The sequence below is a fragment of the Anabrus simplex genome, chromosome 2 (assembly GCF_040414725.1).
Source record: "Anabrus simplex isolate iqAnaSimp1 chromosome 2, ASM4041472v1, whole genome shotgun sequence".
Taxonomy (NCBI): Eukaryota; Metazoa; Arthropoda; class Insecta; order Orthoptera; family Tettigoniidae; genus Anabrus; species Anabrus simplex.
Window position 1 is genome coordinate 465,259,368 of NC_090266.1, and position 16,641 is coordinate 465,276,008.

The 16,641-nt window shown below is 40.3% G+C and overlaps 1 long non-coding RNA gene across 1 annotated transcript; it reads left to right on the forward strand.

Moving 5' to 3' along the window:
- Positions 1-15,199: 15,199 nt before the first annotated feature.
- LOC137498358 (uncharacterized) lies at positions 15,200-16,406 on the forward strand. The gene is made up of 3 exons (XR_011017756.1): positions 15,200-15,354; positions 15,666-15,824; positions 16,112-16,406. It is a non-coding gene; the product is annotated as an uncharacterized lncRNA (long non-coding RNA).
- The last annotated feature ends 235 nt before the right edge of the window (positions 16,407-16,641 follow it).

Here is a 16,641-nt window from a genome sequence, read left to right on the forward strand (position 1 = left end):
CATAACAGAGACACCAGCGCCCTGGACCACACCTTCGAGGTCGATGGGATCTATCGCTTCATGTGGTCTGCGCCATACACGGTGCCTCCCATCGGCATGGTGCAGTTAAAATCGTGATTCGTCCGACCATATCACGTTACGCCATTGTTCCAGTGTCCATCCCTGGTGACTGGCGACAAATGCACGTCGTTGTGCCCGATGACGTTGGGTTAACAGTGGCACCCGTGTGCGGCGCCGGCTCCCATACCGCATAGAAGCCATGTTCCTACGGATTGCCCACTGGGAGACGTATCTAGCACGGCCTGTGTTGAATTGAGCCGTGATTTGTTGCACGGTTGCCCGTCTGTCACTATAGACAATCCGTCTCAGATGTCGCCGGTCACGGTCATCGTGGGTGGCTGGACGGCCGGTCGTTCGTCTGTTGTGGACGGTGACACCCGCATTCAACCATTCACGATAAACCCTGGACACGGCTGATCGTGTGAAGCCGAATTCCCGCACCACTTCCGAAATCGCACTTTCCATCCGTCGGGCACCCACCACCATACCCCGTTTGAACATTGTCAGCTCACGACGACGTTCCCTGTCACACCTGTCACATGCACAGCCACTGCTCACAAGGTCTCCTATACAACTGCCGCTGGCACAGGGGGCGTGTGGTGCGCAGACAACACACTTGCGCATCAGTGCTCCGCTATCCCATGACATTTGCTCAGTCAGTGTATATAAAGAGTATTGAGTCTAGTTGAAGAAACACCACCTACATAGAAGGGCTGTGCGTGGAGTCGAGCTTAATAGGAAAATGGCGGACTTTTTAGGCAATGCGTTGTGAAAGTGATCCTTAATTTTGCCTTACAAAATACAAATTGTGGGCTACAAATGTTGTGTGCCGAGTTTTAGGGGAAACTAGTGTTAAGAGCTAAGTACAGATTTTTAGATTTCCGAAAGATGAAGATCTAAAAAGGAAATGGACTTGTGCAATAAAACGTGAAAATTTCGTTCAAGCGAAGCATTCAGTGGTATGTAGCTAGATATAGTAGGCCTACTAGGTTCTGTACTTTCCACTTGCAAATATTTTTATTTCATATTATATTCATATAATCGAGAGATGATATAAGATACTATCTGTGAAAAATGGCACTTAGGTTTGACGGGATGTAACCTGCAACATGCATAGTGGAATGCGTTCAGGTTAGGTTAATTAATTGTCTGTTATTATATGTTTGTGAATTACATTTTAATCCGAAAGAAATAAGGACACATACAGTATTTCATTGTCAGGATGAACAGCTTAAAATCTACCACTGAAGGTTCCACGACTTATCCCAAGTGCTGTTCCTTCCCTTTTACCAAATTGCGCAGCGTATTTGATTAATTCAAAAACATATCGAGAAGGTCCTCAGTAGTAGTAGTAGTAGTAGATGATTTTCAGACAGCATCGAGGGAATCTGTTCTTGGTGTAGTTGAGGCCGATGACTGAGTGCCACCGACGACCCTAGACACGGAGCAATCCCATCATGACGAGGAGGAAACAGAGCTCACCGAACCGCAGGAAGAGCTGGACGCAGGTGGTACAGTGGTAGAGACACTGAGCCAAGATATAAATTATGTCCTCGGAAGTGTCGACAAGAGTTGAAAAACTGTTTTAAGTTAAATAGGGAATATTGACGCAAGTTAGATTTTGTGTTCATAATTGAAAACTGTTTTTGATACGTTCAAGTCTAGGTTATTTATTTAGATTTAACCCTTTGTATATAGGTAATGTATAATATTAATAATATTTCGTGTGTTCATAGTTGCTAAGAAAACTTCCAGTTGTATGTGTGCTGATTTACGTGAAATCTAGAACCATGACGTACCACCATTCCATCGAAAAACTACTCCAATCTGTTTCATATTCAAATTTTGGCCTTCCTCCGTCGTTGTTACTCCCTGCATGTGTCCTATCAGTCTACCTCTACGTCTGGTATAATTTCGCCGAATTGTTTTCCTCTTCAAATTCAGTATCTCTTCATTTATGATCAGATCTACCCACGTCATCTGAAGCATTCTTCTGTAACAATTCGTTTCAAACGTACCTGTTGTCTTTCTTTCCACACCAGTTATTGGCCATGTTTCACTTCCATTCCGTTCCACATAAACGTCCTCGGAGCATCTTTATATCCACATTTTCTGAAGAAATCCTACCGTTGCTTAGGTTAGTCTGTATTTTATGTTCTTCTTACTTCTGTCATTATCAGTTATTATGCTACCCAGGAAAGAGTACTCATCTACTTTTTTAACACTTCAATTCCTATCTGATATTTCCCGCATCACGTGACTGCATTCTACTGCATTCCATTGCTTTTGTTTTAGATTTATTTATATTCATCTTACACTCTTTCTCGGTGACCGTATCCATATCATTCAGCAATTTCTGAAAATCCATTGTAGATATTCGGATAAAATAAGTTCATCATGTAAAAATACAAATGCTAAACACGTTGAATTGTCATTTCGTTTTATGCATGGCTGTTCTGAATAACCTTGTTAACTTCATATTTTTAATTTTCTTGTGTTTTCTTTTTTTTTCAGGTACGTAATCCCAGCATCCGGTACCAGTATTTCTCAGAATCCCTGGATTTGCCGCAATGGAGTCATATTTAGAGGTCTGAGTTGTATTCAGTTAAATATTTATATTGGCATAGCTGTAAATAGAATCATTTTCAAAATAGGTCTTAATTTATTATTTAACACTGTAAATACGAGTTTTGTAGATAGCTAGAAATAAACTTAGGAAATTACATGCTTACATATATCATTATTATAGACTGTTATGCCTTTCAGCGTGCAGTCTGCAAACCTCTGTGAATTAACTAAGCACTTTCACAGTCCTCTATTTGCAACTAGATCTGTAGGCTCGACACCTCGTATCATTCAATCATCTATCGTCGCCTCAGTCTCCCTCTATTTCCCTTACCCTCCATGGCCGAGTCCATCATCCTCCTAGGTAACCTGTCCTCCATTGTTTTAATTATTATTAACAAATACATCGCAATTGGGAAATATCCCGGTAGCAATGGTCACCTACAGTATTGTGATAATAAAGTTAAAACATATTTACCCAACAACTGCAACCTGCAACAAGAGTTCAACAAGCAATTCCATGAAATGAAAATATTAAGTAATACTACTAGTTTAACGTTCTAAATCAAAATCCACACAGCCATTTAATTCACATGACCCCGCCATCGAAACCGCCACTTACAGCTTTATTCATGACAAAACTAAAATTATATTTTTGTGACTTCCTGTCTTCTCCATGTCAGCGTCTCAAATGGAGACCCAGTATATCTACCACAATAGCAGGGTTATCAGATACCTTCGACACACTCAAACATACGGGGCTGATATCTTGCAATATCCTAATCCCCTTATGCAACAGTAATAGTACACTGACTGACTGACTGACTGACTGTTAGTCAACTCGTGGCTGTGATGTAAATCTACAGACTTGATATTTGTTTTACTTCGCACCGGCACAGACAGGTATTATGGCTAAAATGTGATAGGAATGGGGAGGAAGTGGCCGTGGCCGTCATTAACATACAACCCCAGCATTTGCCTGGTGTGAAAATGGGAAACTATCATCAGGGCTGTCGACAGTGGGGTTCGAACCCACTATATATCTAATGCAAGCTCAAAGCTAAGTGACCGAAACCGCATAGGCAATTCGCTCGCTAGTAGAAACTTGCTGATGTAGGCCTATGTTCTGTCACCTGCTGCCTCTCATTTCCGATAGTTGCATTTCTCCTGCAGTAGTACATTACCTCATCAATAAGCGAGAGGTACAACAGGTGGTTTGTTAAGAGTCTAATGTTCCATTAATGTTGTTGTTTTTGCTTAATGAGAGAAACTTGTGACATCTCGATCAGCTGCCCAGTGTACATTGTGCTAGGTCTGCGTGATAATCTGTGTTGCTATGATGTCGGCTGGTGGATGTATTCATAACTAACTGGGACTGTAATTGAAGAAAAGGGAGTGATCGTGGTATATGTAGGCTACTGCCGGTAGAACTCTGCACGGTGAGCTTGCATCCGGGATATAGTGGGTACTGTGACTATTACTCACTGATTTAAAAATATAAAACTGAATTAACATGAAATACAATATTAAAATATTCATGAAATAAAATACTCAATCGTCGGACTATGTACTCACACTTAGTACTTACCTGATTACTTACACATACAATTTTTGATGGGAGCCAGCTACAAATAGATGTAACGATAATAGAATGAGAGTCTTCAATATCTCTACGGTGTGAGGTAATAATCTAAATTTGACAGCATAACATATACTGTAGGTTCTGGGAAAAGGAGGTAGGCGTTCGGTTTCCCCATAAAATGTGAGGTTATCACACTTATTGAAATGAAACAATTAATTTATTTGATACTAAACAAAATATATTCTTCAAATACTGATTTTAACGAGTGAGATATACTGCGATAATTCAAAAGATAATATAAAACTGACATTATAACGGAAGGAAACTGTAGGCATTCAATTTGAAATCCTCCTGACCGGACATTTAGAAGTTGTACAAGAAATTTATACCTCACTGGTTCACTTACTTGTACCTTGAACACTTTCAGTGTTATTACGACGTATTCTTTTGAGTTGGTATCAGCTATAGGTATCTCAAGCCTACTTTGGTGATGTATCCTTTTAGTTACACAAATGAGGTATAGCATGACTTGAAATTATATTCACACTTCACAATCAACTTTTCAAGTAATTCACTGATAGCTGTTCTCTGCATTACGACGGCTCAATATTCGGCTGTCACCGAACTGACACAAGAACTCGATCGAACAGATGCACGAAACACACTCCGAACATATAATCCAATTGGTCACTGACGATTACATATCCATATCACTATTCCCCAATCGTCTCCTTCCAATTGACTCCAGTTGACTTCATGGCAAGTCTCCCCATTCATCTCCTTCCAACCAAGTGCTTCCAACCAACTGAACTATCCAACGGACTACCGCTATAGGATACAGCCTCTATATATAGCCATTAGTTGACACCTGGTATAACACCCACGTCAGAGCTCAAAGTAGATATGTCACTCCCACCCAGCTACAAATGTTACATCCCACCCCCATGTCACTACAGCCCTTGAAGGGCTTTGGCCTACCAAGCGACCGCTGCTCAGCCCGAAGGCCTGCAGATTACGAGGTGTCGTGTGGTCAGCACGAAGGATCCTCTCGGCCGTTATTCTTAGCTTTCTAGACCGGTACAAATGTTACATATTGTGTTGACATAGCCTAAGGCAAATACGGAACTCCTTAAATATGATCTCATCGCTAAATGCATACAATCACAGAGCGATGACTTGACAGTTACTGTAACAGTATTACAACATATGTTGCAATGTCAAAAGGTTTCACAAAACATATCCATATCTAATGTTAAGCAGTCAGTCTCACTCTACATGATTTCAATGCTAAAACACACATATATATACACACACAACAAATTAAATACAATAAAGCAAGCGATAATTAATTAATACGTAGCGAAATCAGATTATAAAATTGAATCAAACAATAATAGTAATAATAATACAGACACAATAATAATAATAATAATAATAATAATAATAATAATAATACAGATGAATGTTTGTAACGGGACTTGAACCGTTACAGTACGAACCCCACTGTCCGCAGTCCCGTGGTTTCCCATTTTTACACCGGGCAAATGCTAGGGTTGTACCTTGATTGTTGCATCACGTCCGCTTCCTTTGAATTCCTAGCCCTTTCCTATCTCATCGTCGCCTTAAGACCTATCTGTGTCGGTGCGACGTAAAGTCGAATGAAGAGCTCTGCACGGATGCGGATATCCGCGAAGTTAGTGTCTTAGCGGATGAAAACTGTATAGCAGTGCGGATAATTTGCTGATCATTTCTAAATAGTTATGTGTATTGGTGTTCACTCAGGTATACTCTAGAAATCTCTACAGGTGTGTCTTTTATACATTTCATGCAGTTATTTTTGCTTGTGGTGAGGTGACCCTCGACAATGGTATCGGAAATGGTGATAGAGGAAGAGCCTTGAGTCCATACAGCCGTAAATCTGACCTAAGCCTGACTGGCTCCTGCTCGCAATTAGTGAAAGGAAGGAACAAATGTTCCGAAAGAGAACCACTCAGTATGTCGGTAGTTGTCGCAAGAGGAAATCCATCATAAACCTGTGACTGTAGGATGTCTGGTGCCAGGTATGAGGCCTGTTGTATTATGTTAACAGATCACTTTCAATACCTTCGGTGTAATATAGTCAGATACTTGCAACGTCCGCGGATAATGCGGACGAAGGAAGTGCGGATGCGGGTCCGGGTCCGGATGCGGATAATATTTTGAATATCCGTGCAGAACTCTTAACTATCGGTACCATCCTGGCAATGGCATGTTGTTGAAACAACAGTAGTTAACAACACACTCCTAGAATGACAGAGTGTGGATCTCTCTTCTCAGGACGAGTGCATTCCGTTCGCAACCCTCGGAGCAACCTTACGTTTGTGGCAGAGATGGAAGTTGAGCCCAGAAGTTACAGTTCTGAACTACGGAGTCAGATGTGCAGTTCTTTGCTTATATAATCAAACGTAGTTTCGTTTATAATATTGATCGATCACTCGTATAGTACAGCTCGAGAGCCGTTATCTAATACTTTGAAAACGTTGGAGATAGCGTTGTATGTAGATTTCGTATGTGAATAGTATAGAAAGCTTGATAACTGCAATCGGGCACAGTAGCTCAGACGATAGAGCGCTGGCTTTCTGAGCCCCAAATTGGCGTGTTCAATCCCGACTCACGTCAGTCCAGTATTATGTGAAGATACTCGTATACTTCAGCCTTGTTTCAATTTATCAGCATAACATCGTTTGCCTCCTCTTCGCAACTTCAAGGTCCTTTTGCAGTTGGTCACAATCCTGTATCTTATTTATTACTCCATACAGTATGACATAGTCAGCAGAAAGCCTTATCTGTGATTCTGTTTCTATACTAAGTCGAATATATATAAGAAAGCAAAGGTCCAATAACACTGCCTTGCGGGGGCTCCCGCTCCCCCTCAGTGATTATATGATATGATCAATGTTTCACCTACTCTAAATCTTTGAATTGCATTTTCTAGAAATGCAGCCACCCATTCAGTCACTCTTTTGTCTAGTCCAATAGCCCTCAATTCTGTCAGTAGTCTCCTACGATGTACCTCCATCAAATGCCTAGGGTAGACTCAATAGCAATACAGTCCAGGTGAAAATATCTTGTTATATCTTGCTAGAATCCTGGACATTGTGCCTCATTGGAATAATCTTTCCTAAACCCGAACTATCTTCTATAAAACCAGTTGGTAATATCACGAACGTGTCTAATACCGCGTGTCCAAGTTGTCCTACATAGAAATCCTCGGAACCAATTCAACCAATTCTTTGCTGTTCATTGTGCAGAACTGCTTTTAGTATTGAGCCATTCTAGTGCATCTATTGAATAACACTGTACCGGGAGGTACACCTCAACCCGTGCATTTAAATGAAGCGCCTGGAAGAACGCTATCTAACGCTTAAAGTTTACAACAGCTATTTCAAGAAGTTGGGATTTTTCTCAATAGATGTCTCTATTTAAGAACTGATGTCATGCACATGTCGTGCAAAGTGGAATAACTAGAAATTTAAAGAAATTTTGTGTTTATAGGTTTTTTTTTGAACTGAATTGACTTTCTTTGTTTTTGATACTTAAAGGTTTGCAACACTTCTTACTTATCCCGCCAACTTGGGAGTCTGGCCAATTAAATTTTTTTGTGTATTTATTTTTCTGCCAATCAAAGGCTTCTTGTAACTTTTCGACTGTCCAATAAAAATGAGAGGGTGTGTCAGGTTTTAGTCCAGAGCCTTCTCGAACCTTCCTGTAGGGTATAAAAGCTGACGCCCTTTCGAGTTAACTTGTCTTATTGATCGTCGTGCTGTTGAGTGTGTGTGCTAAGAGAGGAGGCAGTGGTCCAAGTAAGGTTTTAACCTTTGATTTCAAGTAGTGCAAGTGTTCGCCTCCGTACATTTTGATTTTTGGGCCAGTAATCGAACCTGTTATTTTCCACGAAGACCCGGTAGAATGGGTACTCGGTACCCCTGCATTATTTCTTCTATGTAAACTTAAAGGACAACTGATTTGGTCTTGTAAATTGTACGTCGTGCCTAGTGAGGCCTGAAAGTGAATTTTTGCGAGTAAACACGCTCTAATCACCAATATAAAACTTAAAGGTTGCCTTGAGTAGGCTGTAAGAGTTTGGGAGCGCAGTCTCGTTTGGTGAATTGTAGAGCATTGAGGCTCTTTTCTTCAAATGTAAAATATATTTGTGTGGTATTGAATGGTGCCTTTGGAAGGCCATAACTTGTAACCTTTGAAGCAAAGTGCTCTTGAAAATTGAGATTTAAAATTTCCTGTAAAAGAAATTGGGGGATTCGTCTCCGTGTCTGTCTGTCTAAACGCCACATTAGTGATGTAGGGACTTCTGTAAATAGGAAGTTCGAATTTTGTAACTAACCTTTTCTAGGTTTTTCTGTTTTTCTCTTTTGTACAAAACTACCTCTGTACCTGAAATCTTGTTTGTTAAAATTTAATATCTGAGAAGAAATATAACCTTTATTTTAAAGTTTTAAATTAATCTTTGACTATCGTCACCTCTCTGTGATCCACGGAAAACTCGGTAACAAACACCATGGAACTAGTTTTAATCTTCGCAGAACTTTCACCTCCTCGTAGCGTAATTTGTAAACAACGTAAAGGTATAAGTATGAAATCAGTTCGTTTAACAAATAATTTGCATTATTAGGTTATTTTATTTCAAAGTAGAATGTTGTTAGGGACTTAAAAGGTTTATCCTCGAAACTGTGCTACGTGAAAAGCTCGGAAAGTGCTCTTGAGAACAGAAATACCTCTGCTTCCTTATTGTCTGAAGGAGAGAACTTGAACAATCCTGGGAAATGAACTGATTACCTTCTGGTCACACAGCGCTAGTCTAGCTTAGAGACAGGCAGTCGTATACTTGTGGCGGAATTGCTTTCCTTCTAGCATATCCAGCCTGTTGTCCCTGTGGTGTGAGTTGTAAACCACCAGTAGCTGTAGCACAACAATAAACCCAGTGTAATTCCACCAGTTGTCTGAGATAAACTTCACAGTTTTTAGCAGCACAGCCGAGCAAGTTTCATTCGAATAATATAGGGGCGCTATAGCCGAGTGACGTCTTCTTACTGAGGCAGCTGCGGTTCGAATCCCGGCCAATGGATACAGGTCTGTCCCTGTACTTCAGAGTTCACGTTAAACTAGAGTCCTATAGCTATGACCACGAGATCAATAGTTGCGTGCGTAAAACTGCAAGCTTGCTTCTCACATACTATTCACTACGTATTCGCACACTCAACCCCCTACTCCCCACAACAAACTTACATACCAATCGCCATAATATACCAATACAACTGCGACATGCATTTAGTGTAAGTATGCCAGGTAAGCATGTTTTCAACCTCGGACATCGGCCACTTACAAAGCCTGCAAACGAACGCTCTGGTGTCAACATGCCAGTAAGATCACTAACGAGATATAGAAGATAGTGTCAAGGGAAGGGGTAGGAGGAATGAATATTCAGTTTTCACCGAGCAAGTGGCTGTGTGGTTTGGTCACGTAGCTATCAGCTTGCATTCGGGACATAGTGGATTCGTACCCCACTGTCGGTAGCTCTGAAGATGGTTTTTCGTGGTTTCCCAGTTTCACGCCAGTCAAATGCTGGAGTTGTACCGTAATTAAGGCTACTACCACATTGTACTCGAAATCAACTTTCAGAGTATTAGGCCGTGTTCAGTACATACAGTACATATCGGAGAGATGTTAAGTACAGAACAAAAATTGAGAACCGGGCACTAATGGGATCCGAACCCTCAACCTTATACAGTGGTGATGGCAGCAGTACGAGGCCTGTAGTTTAGATCCTTTCCAACAGAACAAATATGACCTAGGCCACCATAGCACTATGGATAAGAGCATACGACGCGAAATCGGAAGGTTGTGGTTTCGGATCCCACTGGTGTTCGGTTAGCCATTTTTCTTCTGTACTAGTACGATGAAAGCTTATTTCGAGTGAGAGTAGTCTTTAGAAATTCAGTTTACGTTTCCCTGTAAGAATGGTATATTTGTTAGGTTCCTGTTACTTTTCAGTGAGGCTTTGGACTGAAACGTAGACTGTTAGACAGTCTTCAGTTACACATAAGTATCTGGAGTCTATGATCACAGGGACTCTAGTCCATGAAATTCATAACAAAGAGATGGAACAGTCAAAATTGGTCTACATACACAGTTGGAAGTACGAATCAGCCGAGCGGTATTTTTCTTCCCGGCATCTAAGGTCAGGACAGATATCAAGAAGACATTTTCAATATTTATTAAACCGAGAAAGTTACACTAATAGGCCTATATATATCAAAAGATGTAATAAATGAAATCTTCTGGATTCGAAAAAAATAATCAAACGGCGTGGCTGGTTCTTAGTTGAAATGCTCCTCCTGTATATTGTTGGAAATTGCTATGTTGTACGCTCGTATGGCACATTAAAGTAAAAAAGACTGTATGTGAATTGGTGGTCCAAAGACTTACAATGTGGAAGTTATGAAAGACTAGTATCGGAGTAATAATACTCTCACTACTTACCAATAATTGTTTGCCCATCGCAGTTTCATCTGTTGCGAAATAAGTGGCTCAGATAGTAGAGCGTTGGCCTTTTTAGGTGCAAGTTGGCGTCTTCGATCCTGGCTCAGTCCGGTGGTAATTCACGGTGCTTATATAAGCCAGCCTCGTGTCGGTAGATTTACCTGCACGTAAAAGAACTCCTGCGGGACGAAATTTCAGGCCCTTCGGCGTCTCTGAAAACCGTAAAAGTGGTAAATGGGACGTAAAAAACAAAATTTCAGCTGTTCTTGTGAATCATTTTCAGGATAAAATATAGGATATTAATATGACAATAGAAGTTCAGGCTTCATCAAAGATCAGCTTATCGTGAAGCCGGTATTTCGACCCTTTTCGTGCGGTAATGAACTATCACTAGCGTGAACCATAAATAATGTATAGGTGTCCTTGTCGTTCTGATAATCCCCACACCTACTAGGGGAGGTTTTAGATCACGGCAGATTAATCCGCTACGAAATATACGACCCTCTTTTGTGTCTTCAAATTAGGCATGAAATGAGGGTGTGAAGAAGCAGTGCGTGACGATGTAGGTTGGAGAAATAAGAGCATTACTAAACGTATAATGACATCCATTTCATAACTATGTTAGCTTCATTATATTAATAGTTGTTTTGGTAACATAAAACTGGGTAAATGTACCAATTACTCAAAGTATCGTAATCGATTTTGAGGCATATTTTTCTCTGAGCTCTCGGCAGCCTCCTCAGTTGCTATTTAAAGACATAGATTTGTATATGTAAGAAATATACCATTGTCCATATATACAGAAGAGGCGATATTCATAGGAAATAATACGACTCGCTGCAACGCAACATTGCTCCTAATCAATCGATCATTGAGCAATGAGATAACTTATCTTCTGGTGTACGTACGATACGGAGATATGAGGTATTTCCAGTTGCGTTACATCATCTCTAAAAATGAATAATACAATGCTGAGTGCTAAAACCAGTAGTGCTTAAGAAGTCCATTCCACGATATAATAATATTTCAGTACCATTAATTAATGTATTTATAGTTTTATGAACAGCCTCTGAATATATTACTGCGTGTCGTAGGAGCCGAGCATTGGCGATTTGAGGAAAGAAAGATGAATAAACGGACATCCGAGCGCTTTCATGGCTTAACGTTGCTCAAGCAATAGACCTCAGCTATGTGAAGATTTTTTTTTAGTATAAAAAGCTGCATAAAAAGTCCGCGACGTTATGAACCTATATGTCAAAGATAGCCCTCAGTGAGCATATTTTTTGTTATAGTTTGCCGTAAAAAATCAACCTTAAAATTAGAAATATTGAGATTAATTACGGAATCCATGTCTAAAGAAATGATTTATTTCGCCTAATAATCTTGTTAGAATAGAAATCCCTTTTTACGGTATATAATTTGCGTGAATGGTTTAGGTGTTGTCGTTCCAGTGAAAGAGTAGGACTGGTTTAAATATCCCATGGGAAGAAGGAACGAGCTGGCAGGCGACCGGAAGGACCTCGGAAAATCGCACACACACACACACACACACACACACGAGAAGGGAAGCAACTAATGTCTACAAGGAGATTTTGTAAGGCCTATCACTCTACATTCCAAATTTCTCCCGTGCGAAGCAGGGGTGGGTCACTAGTATGTATATGACACAAGTCATTGTTTTAGCTACTGGATGTCCACCTGGACGGGCGATGTTTTAGCCCCGATCAGTCTTATGATGAAATTTTCACTTGCAAAGTTATGTGTGAAGTCATGTTTTAAATCTCTGACGAAATTAGCCAAAGTGGCTCCAGCGATCCCAGAAGTAACTCCGATAAGCTGAAGAAAGATTTGGTATAGCAATTAATTTTCTGGTTGCTGTAATTACTTTGATGTTCGGTAAGTGATACAAGGCGGTGAATAGAAACTTCCAGAAAGATAAGATCTAGACGACTAAAATATTATAGCATTTGTTTTTTTGTTGGACAAGTTTTTCGTAACAGGAGCGCTGGAGGTTTGTGTTGTTTATCTAGGAGTAACTTGTAGTTAGGATGTAACCTTGAACCGAGCGAGTAGCTACGTGTTTGGGGTCACGAAAGTGTCAACTTGCATTCGGGAGACAGTGAATTAGATCCCCCACTGTCGGCAGCCCTGAAGATCTATATCCGTGGTTTCCCATTGTTTCCCATTTTCACACCAGGCAACTGCTGCGGCTGTACCCTAATTAAGGCCACTGCCACTTCCTTCCCTGCCCTAGCCTTATCTCTTCCGATCCCGTTGTCGCCATTAAGACCTATCCATGACGGCGCGACGTAAAGCAACCATGACGGTGCGACGTAAAGCAAATCGTAAAATGTAACCTTGAAGCTCATATCGCACAATTAATTAGCCTAAGCCGATAATAATAATGTAATGTTGTTCTGGAACAGTTTGTGGTGTATGTATTTCTGTATTCCTCAGTTTATATAAGTAATTAAGTATCAGCACTAGAATTTATTGTATTAGTTATCTTGCTTACTCCGAAATCATTACCTCTGTGGAAGAGGTGGTGCGAGAATCCTCTACGGTACTGAAGAAAGCACCGTTGTATTCTAAACAAGGCCGTGAATGATTTAATGATACATTTATAATTTCCCTTGCAACAAACGTTATTCTTTCAGTCTTTTCCAACAGGAAGAACATAGAGTAGATCATGGAAGACTGCTGTCGAAAATCAGAGCTATTGGCTTACAAAAGTGATTGAACGGGTGACTAAAATTCTAGGAAATATAACTCTGAGAATTAGAGTAGGTGAAGTATTATCTTATCCTGAATTGATTAGGGTGATTATGGGTAGGGGGTTGTTTTGCAAGACGGTATTATCAGACCTTTATTTCCTCATATGTGTAAATTATATTAATAAAGAACACAGGTGCCGCTTTTCATGGATGATATGTTATTTAGAGTAATAAATAAACTACAATATTGTGAGCGACTTCAAAAAGACCTCGACAATGGTATGATAGCAAATGGGATTATTAGGTTGTAAGTTTCACCTAAAGGAAAAGTCATCTCAGTTTTAATTACTGCGTTAATGGGGTGGAAGTATCTAATGGAGATCACTGTCCATGTATTAATGCAAGGAAATTCCTTCATTGGGGCATGCTGCTGCTGCTGCTGCTGCTGCTCGAGACGTAACTTTCCGTAGCTAATTAAGTCCCAGGTCAATAAGTACATGACTAAAAACTCCAGAACATCGTAGATTATTCACCTATCAACGGATAGAAATAGAGGAGGCTACTGACCAAAGTTGTTCTGCTTCCCTAAAATATGACACAAACGGATTATGACTGCAGTAGACCCATTGTCAAATAGAAACCTATACGGAACGCTGTGAGGTCGTGATGGAAAAATTCTTCCGGCTTAGAACATAATGTGGCAGTCAGTCGTACATATTGTTGCGAATAAAACTCAATTTGTTTCATTACTTTAATTTATTTCAGGATGGCCTAACAAATGCACACACACATATTTAAACACAGGCAATTCCAACCAGTTATGAATTGCCACACTCATTACCAGTCTGCTTTTATCTGCCTGAATGATGTTCGTCTCGGTGAAAGAAGTACTTCTGAACTAGCCGAGCTGAATGGCACAAATGGTAGAGCGCTGACTAAGATGACTAGTTCTGCCTTATGGCGCAGCAAGGATCCAGCCCGTTCCTTTACCTGAGACGCTAATCCTTACTTTCACGTTCCCAAAGTCCATTCAATTCCTGCAACCGCTGCGCGTAGGCAGCTGGATTTTAACACAGTGCCACTGGCTGTACAACACACGACGACTGTTCGTTGGTTCGGCTCCAATGATGTACTTCACGCAGTCCCATGCAGTGAACGATTAAACAGCTCAACAGTATTCAACAGCAGGACGATACTCACAACAGCGAGCATTAACACAGGTCCATTTATCCTCGCACTGACGATAGCGCGTTTCCTCGCTGGCTCACGGCGATTCTCAGTCCACAGTATTAACAGGAACACACAGTATAGCCTACCGTCCAATCGCTTCCAGTTACACACTCACTGGTCTCGCCGACACCACAACTGCTCGCTCGCAGGGGCCCTGTATTTATACCTCGGTGGTGGGTCACTAGAACATTCAGGGTTCAGCTGGAGATCGAACTTTCCCGTCATATCTTCCAGAAATCGCATAGAGAAACTAGATGAAGGGAACAATAGCGGAAGGGCCGTGGCATGACCTCGGGCGGGCTGGGAAGTTCCCCGAGCTGGCTTAGGGGGCTGTCACACAGGCTCGATCGAACGACTGCGATCGACCGACTAAGAAAACAAACCTACAGAGGGCAGTGGCACCAGTCACACAGCATCGATCGTCAGCGATCAACTACGAGCGATGAAGATCGACTGGTTTGTAAAAACAAACGTGTCCGTTTTTCAGTCGCAGTCGTTCGATAATGGCGGACGCAACATAGTCGTCTGTTGATGAAATCGAAACATTAATTTGCTTAGTGTATGAAAACAAAGTGGTGTATAATCCTAGACTCCCTGGATATAGTAATAGGGAGACCGTGAATTTTGTATGGCATTCTATAGTGTGGAGAATTGGGACAAAAACTGGTAAGTAATTATTAGATTTATTACGATTATCTTATGAATAGTGTTATCTTAGATTATTTATTGATAAAGTATATTATACGGAATAGAGTGGTAAAATGAGTTACACTAGGAGAAGTAGTAATTATCATTCTTGTAACTTAATTGAAGAAATGTTTGGAAAACATAAGCAGTGCTTTCCTAACCTCCATCTCGTACCTAATGAAATGAATACCATTGTTTGCTTTAATGACAAATAAGTGTAGGCCTATGCCATAAGTAGGCCTACTACATGTATATTTTCTTTGTCACAATATTCTGATTCATTGTTTCAGGAAAAAGTTGTGCCAGAACATGGCAAATTCTGAGGGCTGGATATCGAACTTGGAGAGATAACATCCTCCCTCTCCTCCCAGGTTCTGCTGTACAGAAAACATAAAATGGGTCTACTTCAATGCCCTCAACTTTCTGGAACTCTTCATTGCTGGAAGAAGGTACAATTCTGTAATATTTATTTTTAAAAGTAGGCCTACATTACAGACCAGTGTTCTAGTTGTGAAAGAGTGAGGGGAAGATTCAGTCTGTAGGCCATAAGTTCCACCCATCTGTTCATTAATTTATCAGATATTACTGAAAGTAATATAATATAATCTAACCTAGCAATCATCTTACTAAAATAATTATTGAAAGTAACAATTTCTTAAACAGAAGGCTCGTGTCCAGACTAAAATGTAGCTCCAATTTAGAAGAATTGCATTAATATGTTGTTTATTTTTTTCAGTTCTATAACAAACACATCTATGGAAGTGGCACCTGGTGTATGAGAGCCTTTTCACCAAGCTGAAATATAGGAGGAGGAAGCAGAAATAATTTGTGTTGGAGGGGTTTAACTCCTACAGTTCAGAAATTACTGAAGGGACTTCAACTTCCAGTCCAGTGGCTTCTGCTTCTACAAACAGCTTTGCCAGCAGTTAAAAATAAAAGAAACAGAAATGTGACAGTGATGTGTTAAGTGAATATTTAGAAAAGATACTGAAAACTGAAAAGAAAATATAATCAATGTTATTTTTAGTGTCTTCATGATGACATGGAAAGAATGAGTGAACTAAGTCGAAGGGTTTTCAAAGTTAAAATTCAGAAACTGTTGTATACAGTGTTAGACCAAGAAAGAATCTAATAAAATTTATGTTCTTGAGAAATGTTCTACTTTTTAAATTAAATCATTTTTTGTTATACTTATCTATCAATATTTATTGGAATACTCAGTGAGTTATGTGTATTAGGACCTGATGGGAAAGAACCTTAACTCCA